This window comes from Carcharhinus amblyrhynchos, chromosome 13 (assembly GCF_965287045.1).
Source record: "Carcharhinus amblyrhynchos chromosome 13, sCarAmb.v2.hapA, whole genome shotgun sequence".
NCBI lineage: Eukaryota > Metazoa > Chordata > Chondrichthyes > Carcharhiniformes > Carcharhinidae > Carcharhinus > Carcharhinus amblyrhynchos.
This window is the reverse complement of record NC_137336.1, coordinates 65,765,578-65,779,977: the sequence shown is the minus strand read 5'-3', so window position 1 is coordinate 65,779,977 and position 14,400 is coordinate 65,765,578. Positions and strand designations below refer to the sequence as shown.

The 14,400-nt window shown below is 42.6% G+C and overlaps 1 protein-coding gene across 5 annotated transcripts in view; it reads left to right on the top strand.

The window, feature by feature from the left end:
• The window catches only part of LOC145351957 (serine/threonine-protein phosphatase 2A 55 kDa regulatory subunit B beta isoform), a 512,592-nt gene that overhangs the window by 393,613 nt on the left and 104,579 nt on the right, over positions 1–14,400 (top strand). The gene's annotated exons all lie outside the window — the stretch shown is intronic.

The following is a 14,400-nucleotide window of genomic DNA, read 5'->3' as shown; positions in this document are numbered from 1 at the left end:
TGAAGTGGTGGAGGCTGCCTCGCTAAATATTTTTAAGACGCGGGTTGATGGGTTTTTGATAAGCGAAGGGATTAAGGGCTATGGGGAGAGGGCGGGAAAGTGGAACTGAGCAGCGACAGATCAGCCATGATCTTATTGAATGGCGGGGCAGGCTCGAAGGGCTAGATGGCCTACTCCTGCTCCTATTTCTTACTTACTTATGTTCTTCCTATAAAGGCTAGCATTCCATAAGTCTCTTACCACAAACTCCAGGTAAACGTCAGACACTGCATGGTTTAACACTTGCCCTTCCCTGCATTTCATAGAACATGTATCTAGTCTCTAAAGACTCCTCTCCTGTGCTTTCTATCCCCTGTTCAGTGACTCCTGTTGATATGGAGCTGATTCAAGAGGTTTTTGATGTTTCCTTTCAGGGGAAGGTTAGTGTTTAAAACCCAGAAAAGGAATCGTTTAAAAATTCTCTTTTAGATCCAAATGTTTGCCTGGATTTAAATGGATATAATTTGATAGCTTTCCAGCATGTATTAAATGGTTAATGTGTGCCTTCATTAATTGTAAAAATTAGTGAAGTAACGACTTTCTGTAATCACCCCCAGTCCCCTGGGCACGAGTCTTATGATTTGTGACCTGTACAGTGTCTCATTTCCCCCAGGCATTAATCCATGGAGATGAGGTTAATTAACATTCTAACATCCTAGTTATGTAAAGAAAACAGAGTGAGTTGTTATAAGCAATAGATGCAATAAATGCACTTTTTTTATGTTGTTCTATGACAACTGGGTTTACAAGATCCTTCAACTTGCTAGCTCCATTCCCCTTCAAATAACAAGCTTTTATATTTTTCCCTTCCTCTCCCATAAAAAAGGTTATTAATGAGTAAATAATGACGAGAACAAAGATTGGAAAATGCACAAGGCTCATTGGGCTGTTGGGATCCGCCTTAGTGATCAGGCGCCTTGTAGTCCCAACAGCTTTTCATCAAACTAGGCCAATTCTCAGCTGCTCCATAGCACCAGTGATTTTTCTCTTAAGGTTTATTCTGTCAATGTACCTGTCACCTCTCTCCTGAAGGACTTGTGGGCACCACACCGTGATCAACAGGTGCCCCCAGTTCCTCACTCTTATCTGTGAACTGAGTCAGTGTGTGTTGCCAGATAGTTCAGTCGTGGAGGCCATCACAGCTGAACTTGAGAGGCAGTGGTGTAGTGGTATCTTTAGCACTCTGGATAATCCAGAGACCCAGGTAATGCATCAGGAATCCAGTACAATCAGCAGATGGTGAAATTTGTAGTCAATAAAAATCCTGAATTAAAAGTCTAAATTATGACCATAAAAACATTGTTGACAGTAGTAATGTCCTTTAAGGAAGGAAATCTGGCTTACAAGTGACCACTACGAGATGGACCACATTGCGGTCAACTCTTAATTGGGGCAATTAAAGATAGGCAATATATGCTGGCCCAGTCAGCAACACCCATATCCAATGAATTAATAAAAAAACATGCTATGGGGACACAGGCTCAAATCCCACCCTGACAGCTGATGGAATATAAATTAAATATAAATATAAAGAATGTAAAGCTAATGTCAGTAATGTTGACCATCACAATTACCAGTGATTGTTGTGAAAATCCATCTGGTTCTCTAATGTCCTTTAGGGAAGGAAATCTGCTCTGTTCTGGCCTACATGTGACTCCAGACCCACAGCAATGGGGTTGACTCTTAACTACCCGTTGAAATGGCCGAGCAAGCCACTCAGTTTAAGGACAATTGGGGATGGGCAACAAATGCTGGCCTTGCCAGCGATGACCACATCCCATGAAAGAATAAAAACATTTTTTAAAAACTTGATGAGGACGTTGTGTAGCATTCAGTAGGTGATTATCGTTTTCTTCCCTGAAAGGTGGGTTGGAATGAATTGCAACTTTGCAGCCTAGGCTGAAATCAGTGATCTCTGCATAGATGCACACCTTCCACCAGGGAGCAACTGACTGATGTGGATGGAGACAGGCACCTATTAGTGAATAATGTTGAAGCACAGAGGCTCAATGTAAACTGGGTTGTAGAGTGTGGGTGACGGTTAGCTTATATTTCACTCTGCATTGCAGTTTAGGAATCATTGGTGCTACTGCTGAGATTATGGGAGGAATGTTACCAAAAAATGGCAGGGTGTAATTTCCAGTGAGAAACTAAGTGCATTTCTCATTGTACCTGCCTTCCCGATCATTAGTTACCCCACCCCGTAAATTCAGAGCCAGCACCTCCCACACCCCCACCCAACAGCCATCGCTGGCATACTCTGCTCCTCCATCCATTCCCAGCCCACAACAAAATCTGAATGAATTCTCCAACCCCCTACCCCAAGAGGCTCCCAATGGGGCCTGTCACTTGCTAGTAAGACATGATCTGCAACAATTATTTCTGGATTCACAACATACCAATATTAAACAAAAGGCAACTTAAAAGCAATATATGACTTTCAGTGACCAAAGCAAAATACTGTGAATGCTGATTTAGAAATAAACCATGCTGGAAATACTCAGCAGGTCAGGCAGTGTTTGTGAAGAGAAACAGGGTTAACTGGAAGAATAGTATAGTGAGAGAGGGAAGGGAGCAGTGGGGCCACCTCGGGGAACTGCAGGCTAATCAAATTGGCTGGCAACTCTACCAATCTTGGCAGTGTCAAGAGTTTATTAGTGGTTACTGCTGCGACTGCAAAAGGAGGAGGAAAAAGCCTCAGGGATCCCCAGAAACAGGTAAATCCGAGGCTTTAGGCAGTTAAAGGAGGGGGCGCAGTAAAACTAAGGCTAAGGGCAGGTAAGAAGAACGGGAGTGTTCCATTTCAGGAGGCCTGCTCCTGAATGGTGAAGGACCACCCTCCGAAGCTCCCCCTGCCCTTCTCCATGCCAAATATTTTAAGGCAGTGTATTCTCAGGGTTGATTAGCTTGATAAAGAAGTCTAATTGACCCTTGATTATCTATTTAAATGTGGTGAGTGGGCTGCTGATTTCAGCTTCCCCCACCCTTTATTATAGTGGTCAGCTTGGGGCTGAATGGGAAGATGATGCGGGGGGGGGGGGAGAAGGGAGGGAACCACCTCTCCTATTTTGCATGCCCCCCATTCCCCCATCATCACCAAAAACACACCAGGTGGTGTGTGTGTAAAATGCAGCTCTTTGTGTCAGACCAATGACCTTTCACTGGAAAAGAAAAAATAGGTTGGAAGACATTAACTTGGAATGTTAACTCCTTCTCTCTTCACAGACAGTTTGATCTGTTGAGTGTTTCCAGCATTTTATATTTTGATTATGAGTATCTGTTCTTTTTAAGGCCAAACACATGTTAATGCAGGTGAGATTGTGTTTTGCGGGAGTGCATATTCTGTACTGAGTGTTTTGCCTTTGTTTCTATCGGGAAAGCAATAAAACACCAGTATCTGTTTGACCGCTTCAGCGCAGGAAGGGAGTTTACCAAAGGTTGGAATTCATTTTATGGAGTGATTTCAGGGAGTGAGCAGTGTTAGGATACGGTGTGATCTGTGTGCTAAGCTGGTACTTGGCACAAGTTCAGTGGTGGAAATGTATGCTTTCCATCCTCTGAGCTCTCCAATAGAATAAGATCATAGAATCCTACAGTGCAGAAAGAGGTCATTCAGCCCATCGAGTCTGCACCAACCACAATCCCACCCAGGCCCTATCCCCATATCCCTACATATTTACCCATTAATCCTTCTAACCTATGCATCCCGGTACACTAAGGGGCAATTTAGAATGGCCAATCAACCTAGCCTGCACATCCTTGGACTGTGGGAGGAAACCGGAGCACCTGAAGGAAACCCACGCAGAGACAGGGAGAATGCGCAACCTCCACACAGACAATGACCTGAGCCGGGATTCAAACCCAGGTCCCTGGAGCTGTGAAGCAGTAGTGCTAAGCACTGTGCTACCATGCCGCCCAATATTATGGTTGGTGTACAGATTGTTCCCCAATGAAGGTGCAATCTGCATAATCCAAGTGTCATTAGCTGGTATATTGATCAATCTCCTCTCAAGCACTAGTTGAAAATGTCAATTGGACAATCCTTCTCCTTTTCTCCCTATCCCTCCCCCAAACTAGAGTAGCCATACAATCCTTCTAGCAGTCATATTGATTGTACTATTTTTAAAAGCCTGTCACATATCCTGGCTTGCTGACTGATTAAAGTAGAGTTGGGCGTTGCTAGGCCAAATGAAACATTCTGGCCTCTAATTGACCTGACATTGCGGAGGTATCTGACTAGCACAGAAACAGCTGTATTCTTAATGATAATCTGCTATTTTGTCATCTTTTGAGATTGCCCTCCCTTTCCCCACTCCCAAGCCTCTGCACTCATATGTTCAGGCCCGAGTCAGTCCAGTGCCTGGTATGCATTAGCAGGCAGTTAGAGAAAAACAGGACTGCCACGAAAGGAGGAATTGCTGAAGAGGCGATCTGCACTATCATAGAAATCATCGAAACCCTACAATACAGAAAGAGGCCATTTGGCCCATTGAGTCTGCACCAACCACAATCCCACCCAGGCCCTACCCCATCCTAATTGAAGAGATTAAGAATGTGCACATTACAATTAAAAACATTAAAGATCTGGAAGGGCAGAGTGCAACTGAATGACAGGAGTGAAAGCCAAGTAAATTAGTGCCAATTCTTTGATTTCCTAGAGAAGATTGAATTGGACAAGTGTGATGAATCTTGATTATTACTGCATGAAAATTCAGGGAAAAGAAATAAAAAGTTGGAATAAACAGGATTGGGAATGGCAGTCTGGCTGCCCAATAGTTCATTTACAAAATGCCCATGATTGCTCAAGTGATTTGTTCCCCAAATGTTTCTCTTCAGCTTCCTTCTAAACGTAATAATATTGCCATGTCCTGTTATCACCTGGACAGTTAATGTATAGGATGGTATATTTTACATTTAATACATACACTAGTACGAAATACACATTATTGTATGCATTTCATTCGTAGAAGCAAATGGAGAGAATTTTTGGCCATGTGCCCACTGTTATATTGAAAGCTGAGAATGATTGCATGTGGGATACGTTGCAAGACAAGAGAAGAGCCTTCTACTGTATCCCAGTCAGCATTGTGAGAGAGATGGGTCTTCCTCGAATCAGCATTGAGTTTGATGAGGTTACATTTAGGGTTGTTTATGGAAGTAGAAGAGAGTTTGTCAAGAGATAAGGAGTGAAATAAAGTACAAGGGCAATCTTAATTGGCATTTGTGGCTGCATCAGCTAAGCACGTCATTTCTTAAGTGAGATCATGTATGTTTTGGGGAAGCACAGTAAAAAGTCTGACAACACCAGGTTTTAGTCCAACCTATTTATTTGATAATAGGTTGGACTAAAACCTGGTGTTGTCAGACTTTTTACTGTGTTTACGCCAGTCCAACGCCGGCATACCCACATCATGTTTTGGGGAAGGCCAGTGAAAGAAAAATGTCCACTTATTACATTCATAAAAACATGGAAGTCAATAGGCTGGTGTCTCCAGTAATCTTCAGAAGTCAGCTCAGAAGTACATTTTTATAGAACAATCCCAGCAAGGTTGTGAATTTGTCAAATTGCTTCTCTAGATCGGATACTGGCAGATCCATCCAAGACGGCTAAAGGTTCTGCCACTAATATTTCAATAGGGGAGTAGCTCAATTAAATTTTGAACCTTTTATTAAGTCACCACAGTTTAAGGCAAATTCAATGAAAAGGAAAACATCTCTGGCCTCACTTTTAGAGAAACAAAAGCTTGACGTCAACCAGGCTGGGTATACCCTATTCAGAGGGAGAAGGACTTGCTTTTGTAATGCTCCTGAGCTATTAAAGAGACTTAACTCGGGAGAGGATAGAGCCTTGTTACACAGGCATATGCCTAGTCTTTTATACAGCTCAGCTTTCAATAAAATGGCTTAACTCGATGCAGTACAGGAGTTTGTTATGTGGGCATGTGTCCAGTCTTTTGTATCAATCTATCAGCAACACAGTTGAAAAGGGGTTTGCTGCAGCAGGTGAAATGTTCATTATTGTGCTGTGAATTCTATAAATGTGGAATATGCCATTTCTCACCACCATTCATGGATCAGTTCTCAGTCTCTAATGCAGCTGTCTGATTCCTAGTTACCACAGAAGCAAACCATAAAGACTAAAGCACTGGGACTGCAGTGTAAACTACAGTATATCAAACCATTGCCTCTCTTTCCTTATGCTTTATTACAGCCCTTGATCCAATTATACACTTGTTAAAAGTCTCTTTATTCATTATTCTTCATTGTCCCAGACAGTTAGAAGTGAACTTGGCCATTTTTCTCTCCTGTCACTTGAGTTTAAATGGCCATAAGTGCAAGAGTACTGGAGTCCTTTCCTCATCTTACACCGAATCAAACTCAAGCTCAGGTAAAACTTGAATTTACAGGCCTACCATCAATCTTGGGTCGTTTGCATTGCCTGCTTCATGAGTTGGTAACTCAAATGCTGGTGGCTCAATGCAATCAAAACGAATTCCTTTGTGCATTATTTTTTAAAGATATTCACATATAAGAAAGGCCATTCAGCCCATCTTAATGTGTCTATTCAGAGTGAATCCTGATTCTCTCCATTGCAGCATTTCTTAAATGATTGTGAGTTTTGGCTTCCATTCCTCCTGGAGATTTATTTTACACATTGATAACAGATTGTGTGAATAATTTACTGATTTTAGTCCTCTCTTTACCATGTGCTACTGTGAATCCACATTGCTAGTTGTACTCCTGTAGTTTCATTTCAAATAGTTTCTATAGACCCTCAACAATTTCATATACATTTATACAATCATCTCTTACTTGCTTCCTTTCCAGACTGTGAAGTCCAGGTTTCTCCAGTCTTTTCTCATCATAAAACCCAAACTCCAGGATCTGTCCTATGCCTCTTCACTGTTATGCCCCAGCACTTGACCACATCTCCATGACCTGAGGTGCACCAAATATTTAAAATGTGGAACGACCAGAGTATTGGACAGTTTAATTGTTACTTCCGCCAACTTGCATTCTATCATTTCCACAATAGTCTTCACCTGTCACACCACATTTTAAATACCATGTTCAGTTCTATCCAACAAGGTAGAAAGAGAAGACATTCAATGCCCAGCACTTACTTTCCCTGGAAGTTGCCCGGGACAGGGAAAATGGCAGTGACCATTTCCATTTCCTATAAGGGTCTTATAAAGACGCTGCTTAAACTCTTGTGGGCAGAAAAATTTGGGCAGCTCATGCACCTGTTCATTCCTCTGTAAAGTTGATAGCCTGTTACTCCTTTTACAGTAAGACATCTCACAACACCAGGTTAAAGTCCAACAGGTTTATTTGGTAGCAAAAGCCACTAGCTTTCAGAGTGCTTCTCCTTCATCTGGTGAGTGGGATTTCAGTTCACAAACAGGGCATGTAAAGACACAAACTCAATTTACTGAATAATGGTTGGAATGGTCGCATTAGTGGCTTTTGCTACCGAATAAACCTTCTTACTCTGTTTACACCAGGCCAACGCCAACATCTCCACATCATATTCCTTTTACACAGCCCTGCCACTATCTGTCTTGTATTTCTCACCTTTGCCTGTTTGTACATTTATTTTATTGTTCAGCTCAGACAGGACGGTGCTCTGTGTGCTTAATCCCAATTCCAAAATCCACATTCCCTGCTTCACCAGTGATATTCTTGTTTCCTGCTTTGCTAACACAATTTCAGTTCGAGCTGATATCATGCGGACAGAACTCAGTCTACTTGATCTGCGCTCTGCCCATATATGGAGAGTGCACAGACTAATCCTGTAAAATCACACCTCGTGGGCTGAATGCTGCAGCTCAGTTGGTGACATTTAATGCCTTTCAATGAATGTCCTGCACGGCTGTTACTTTTCCAGACAAACTGAGAATAGATTGAAACAAAACCCTGATTTAATGCGCTAAAACATCATTACTTACAAACATTTCCCACTGTTTATTATTAATAAAATCAGACAGTGACTTCTTGACCGTAATATAAAATCAGTTGGGACTCCTAAACAGAATTCATTTGCTCTTGGGTTTTGACATTACCTCCACTTGCAGTCTTTTACTACTTGCCCTATCTATTGTCCTTTATTCCTTTCGTAACAGTCAGCAGTTTCAGCTGTTCTGAAATCAGAAAATAGTCAAGAACAAGAAAGGACAATGTGATCAGTCGAAGTTCACCCTTCCACTAGCTGTCACTCCTCGGCAACAATCCAATTCCATTTTCAGCCCCTTTTTTTCCTGATACCTTGGAGATTACTGGTGAGACTGGAAAAATTGGGATTTTTGTACTTATTACAGAAAAGGTTAAGGGAAAATTTAATACAGTTATTCAAAATCATGAAAGATTTTGATAGAGTTGATAAAGAGAAATTTATTTGCATTGGCAGATGGTAGGACACAGATTTTAGATAATTGGTAACAGAGCTGGAGGCCACTTGAGGACACCTTACTTCACTCAGTGATTAATTGTGAGCTAGAATTCACTGCCAGAAACAGTGATGGAAGCAGATTCAGTAGCATCTTTCAAAGGCAATTGGATAAATACTTAAAGAGAAAGTATTAACATGCTTCAAAAGAGCAGAAGAGTGAATCTAATTGAATAGCACTTCGCAGAGTTAGCATAAACACGGTGGGCCAAATGGTCGCCTTCTGGCTTGAAATATTCTATGATTCTATTCAGAACACCTATACTGCCTGGGCCCAAAACATATGTGTTACAGATTTACTTTTTGTCAATAATTGCTGTGTTTCTGTTATCTCTGGTGTAATATTCCAAATTAAACTCTGTGATTAGTTTTGGAACTGTAAAGCTCCCAGTACATTCACTGGGTCTGTTAAACTTTCAATAATTTAATCCCTATCTCGCTATGTAAACATTCAGATTTGTGCAGTACATTTGATAGTCTTTGGATTTGCAGCCTGTTTGGCATCTGTATCAAGACATCCTCAGGTTGGAAGAAGGCAGGATCAGGATATTGGGTGGGCTGAAGTTCCTGCTTTGGATGGAAACAGGCAACTAAAGATTAGAATTCCCCATCTCCCTTAGGACAATGAATATGTGGAACACTCAGAGTCATAGAGGTTTACAGCATAGAACATAAGAACATATGAAATAGGAGCAGGAGTAGGCCATCTAGCCCCTTGAGCCTGCCCCGCCATTCAATAAGATCATGGCTGATCTGTCGTGGCTCAGTTCCACATTCCCGCCCTCTCCCTTAATCCTCTTGCCTATCAAAAACCTATCAACCCACGTCTTAAAAATATTTAGCGAGGCAGCCTCCACCACTTCAACAGGCAGAGAGTTCCAGAGATTCACCACCCTTTGAGTGAAGAAGTTCCTCCTCAACTCCGTTCTAAACCAGCCCCCCTTTATCCTGAGGCTGTGCTCCCTAGTCCTACTGTCCTTTCTGAGCGGGAAGAGCCTCTCCACCTCTATCCTATCCATCCCATTCAACATCTTGTACGTCTCAATGAGATCTCCCCTCATTCTTCTAAACTCTAACGAGTACAAGCCTAGTTTATTCAGCCTCTCCTCATAGTTCAACCCCCTCAACTCTGGAATCAGCCTAGTAAACCTCCTCCGCAGTCCCTCCAAGGCCCAAATATCCTTGCGTAAGTGCGGCGACCAAAACTGCACACAGTACTCCAGCTGCGGCCTCACCAGTGCCCTGTACAGCTGCAGCAAGACCTCCCTACTTTTATATTCAATCCCCCTCGCTATGAAGGCCAGCATCCCATTTGCCTTCCTGACCACCTGCTGCACCTGCAGGCTGGGTTTTTGCGACTCATGGACAAGGACCCCGAGGCCCCTCTGCACCATCGCCTGCTGCAGTTTTTCGCCACATAAGTAATAGTCCTTCCTACCATTATTCCTACCAAAGTGGAAACAGGCCCTTTGGCCCAACTTGTCCATGCCGTCCATTTTTTTAAAACCCGTAAACTAATCCCAATTGCCCGCATTTGGCTCACATTCCTCTATACCCAGCGTATCCATGTAACAATCTAAATGCTTTTTAAAAGATAAAATTGTACCCGCCTCTACTACTACCTCTGGCAGCTTGTTCCAGACATTCACCCACCCTCTGTGTGAAAAAAATTGCCCCTCTGGACATTCTTGTATCTCTCCCCTCTCACCTTAAACCTATCCCTCTAGTTTTAGACTCCTCTACCTTTGGAAAAGATATTGACTATCTATCTTGTCTATGCCCCTCATTATTTTATAGGCCTCTACAAGGTCACCCCTCAGCCTCCTACACTCCCAGAGAAAAAAGTCCCAGTCTATTCAGCCTCCTTATACTCAATCCATCAAGTCCCGGTAGTGTCCTAGTAAATCTTTTCTGCACTCTTTCTAGTTTAATAATATCCTTTCTATAATAGGATGACCAGAATTGCACACAGTATTCCAAGTGTGGCCTTACCAATGTCTTGTACAACTTTAACAAGACGTCCCAACTCCTGTGTTCAGTGTTCTGACCGATGAAACCAAGCATGCTAAATGCCTTCTTCACCACTCTTTCCACCTGTGATTCCACTTTGAAGGAGCTATGAACTGAGCAAGTCCTGCCCTGATTCAGTCTACCAAAATGCATTATCTCACATTTGTCTAAAGTAAGCTCCATCTGCCATTCGTCAGCCCACTGGCCCAATTGATCAGGATCCTGCTGCAATTGGAGATAACCTTGCTCACTGTCCACCGTGCCACCAATCTTGATGTCATCTGTAAACTTACTAACCAATGCCCCTATATTCTTATCCAAATCATTGATATAAATGACAAATAACAGTGGGCCCAGCACTGATCCCTAAGGCACACCGCTGGTCACAGGCCTCCAGTTAGAAAAACAACTGTCTATAACCACTCTCTGGCTTCTGCCAGGAAGCCAATTTTGTATCCATTTAGATACAAATCCACTTTCTCCATGTATCCGCTATTCCCAGAGAAGATCATTTGATGCAAGGTCAACAGAAACCTATAAATTTGGAGCTGGATTGAAATCTTTAAGAAGTGGGTTTGAGGATTACCTAGATAGTAGCAGAGATTAAATTCCTGCTCCAGAACTGATGGGACAGGATTTAAGGAATTCATGGTAGGGGCAAGTCCACGACGAAAGATTAAGACTGGTTGGAGGTGGTAAAATGAGGCAAAGCTGTATTTTTGATCGATATTTTTGGGACACCATCTATCACCAGGGTATATGGGGTCACAATTTCCATGGGTCTTTCCTCGAGCTTCTGCTGGAATTTTGATGGAATTGGAATCCAGTGACATTTCTCTGGAGTTTTCACTGGTTGAGCTGGCCTGATCAAGATTCTGTGCAGTTGCAGTAAAACCTCCCCCATTTTTATATTCTATTCCTCTTGCAATAAACAGCAACATTCCATTTGCCTTCCCATCCACTTGCCATTCCTGCATACTAATCATAGAATCATAGAACCCTACAGTGCAGAAAGAGTCTGCACCAAACACAATCCCACCCAGGCCCTACCCCCATATCCCTACATATTATACCCACTAATCCCTCTAACCTACACATCCCTGGACACTAAGGGGCAATTTCTTAGCATGGTCAATCAAACTAACCGGCACATCTTTGGGCTGTGGGAGGAAACTGGGGTACCCAGAGGAAACCCATGCAGACACGAGGAGAATGTGCAAACTCCACACAGACAGTGACCTGAGCCGGGAATTGAACTCAGGACCCTGGAGCTGTGAAACAGCAGTGCTAACCACTGTGCTACCGTACCGCCCACTTTTGTTTGACCAGCTATTTCGACTTCCATAGCATTGCCTGTCTCAGCTCATCTGCTGCTGGATATCTCATTATGCCTTTTTTGTTGTCTCCTGATTTGTCAATTTGAACGCACTTCTGGCTGGCTATCCCATTCGGTCCTACATCAGCTTGAGGTTATTTAAAATCTGCTATCAATGTCCTGACTGAAAGTTCTTTTATTTTGGAGGGGATAGGTGTTAACAGGAGTTGGGGCCACAATCCCAAGAAGGAGTTTCAAGGCAGTCACAGAGTCTAGCAGGTGTGAAGGTGGGCTGTGCAAAAGACTTGTCTCAAGGACCTGAGACCTCATCCCAAGTATAAAAAAGACAAAAAACTAAAAACAGCCCTCCAGCTGTCATCCCTGTACACTCCACATGCCCCATCCATGCCAGCCTATGTCACTTTGTGCTGCCATCCACCTCCCATGATCTTTATACCCACCATGCCAACCACTCACTGCCCCTTTACCCACCCCATGGCCTTTTACTGGCCCTTTGCTCTTATACCTTTTATGCCAACTCATCCAGTATCCACCATGGGCAGACCTCAGGACCCATGCTGAGGTTAAGTTATAAGTGTCTATTGCAGACACTTCAAGAAGTTTTTCAATACATTTACATTCCTTCAACTACTTAATCCCTTATAAAACAATCATTTCACTCTGTTAATCAATTATAAAAACAAGCCCTGTAATAATAATAGCCCTACATCAAATACTTTATAACTAGTTGGAATTATCAGCCAAACTGAACAGGCAAGCACCCACTATGATTATATAGATTGTGAAATCAGTCATGCAGTCAGAACACATCCTATAATGATAACCCTCAGGGCTCTGTCAATAGGCAGAGTAAAATAGAAAATGCTTAAAAAAAAACTCCAGCATTTTTTTAAAATTAAAGGCCTGGAGATTTAAATGCCCTGACGACTTGACAGATCTCTTGTCAGCTTGACGGCTCCAATGAGCTTATCCACTTTTTGCGTACATTCATGTCTACTCTTAACAGGTCACCTGGCCTCTCCCAAAAGGGTACCGTATCTCTCTCAAAGGGTATCCTACATCTCAAAAGAATTCTGCTAACATAGATCCTGTTCTGAAAGGTCTAAAGCCTGCAATTTGTGTTTTGGACAACTTGGATATGAAGATTGAATCTGTCAAAGGCAGCAGTACTTTGACATGTACAGCTGCCTCTGTGAACCAAACCACAAAACCCCCCTGTTTCCCTCCCCTGGCAAAAATGACAGGTACCGGGTTCAGGGGTGGGACTTCTGGAATTGAGTCTGATGTCAGTTTACCAGAATTCATGCCCAAGAGCCATTCGTCTATCAACCCTATGCTTACTGACCTATTATGTCTCCTAATCAAACAATACCTTAATTTACTTAATTTAAAAATTCTCATCCCTGTTTTCAGATCCCCCCATGATCTTGCCCCTCCCTAACTGTCATCTCCTCCAGCCCCACAACCCTCTTGAATTACCTGTGCTCAAATAATTCTGGCTTTTTTATGCATCCTCAATATTAATTGCTGCATCATTGGTGCCTAGGCCCCAGGTTCATGCATTTCAGTACTGCACTTCTCTGACACTCTACCTTACGTTAAAAAACTCCTTCAAACTTACCTCTTTGACATTTGCCCTCGCCTTATCTGGTTGAGGATATAATTTTGCTTCATAATGCTCTGCTGAAGTGCCTTGGAACATTTTATTTCATGAATGGCACTGTATAACATAATTGTTGTTAAAGGAGATGAGAGAAAGTTAGGTAGATTAAGGGAGTAAATTCCAATATTGGAGCAATGACGATAGGAGATGCAGAAGTGATCTGAATTAGAGGATCATAGATATCTCAGAGAGTCAGAAGAGCATAAGAAACCTGAGCTGGGGTAGAACATTTGGTCTTGCAAGCCTACCCTGCCATTCAGCAAGACCCTGGCTGATCACCTTCCTCAACTCATTGAGGCATTGAACCAATATTTCTCTTCGGTGTTCACGCAGGGGGACAAGAATATTGCTGAGGAGGACACTGGGTTGCAGGGGAGTAGAATAGACAGTATTACAGTTGATAAGGAGGATGTGCTGGATATTCTTGAGGGATTGAAAATAGATAAGTCCCCTGGTCCGGATGGGATTTACCCTAGGATTCTCTGGGAGGCAAGAGAAGTGATTGCAGAGCCTCTGGCTCTGATCTTCAGGTCGTTGTTGGCCTCTGGTATAGTACCGGAAGATTGGAGGTTAGCGAATGTTGTCCCATTGTTTAAGAAGGGGAACAGAGACTTCCCCGGGAATTATAGACCGGTGAGTCTCACTTCTGTTGTGGGCAAGGTTTTAGAAAAAATTATTAGGGATAGGATTTATAGTTATTTGGAGAGTAATGAATTGATTGGAGATAGCATGGTTTTGTAGTGGGTAGGTCGTGCCTTACTAACCTTATTGAGTTTTTTGAAAAAGTGACCAAAGAGGTGGATGGGGGTAAGGCAGTTGACGTGGTATATATGGATTTTAGTAAGGCGTTTGATAAGGTTCACCATGGTAGGCTTCTGCAGAAAATGCAGATGTATGGGATTGAGG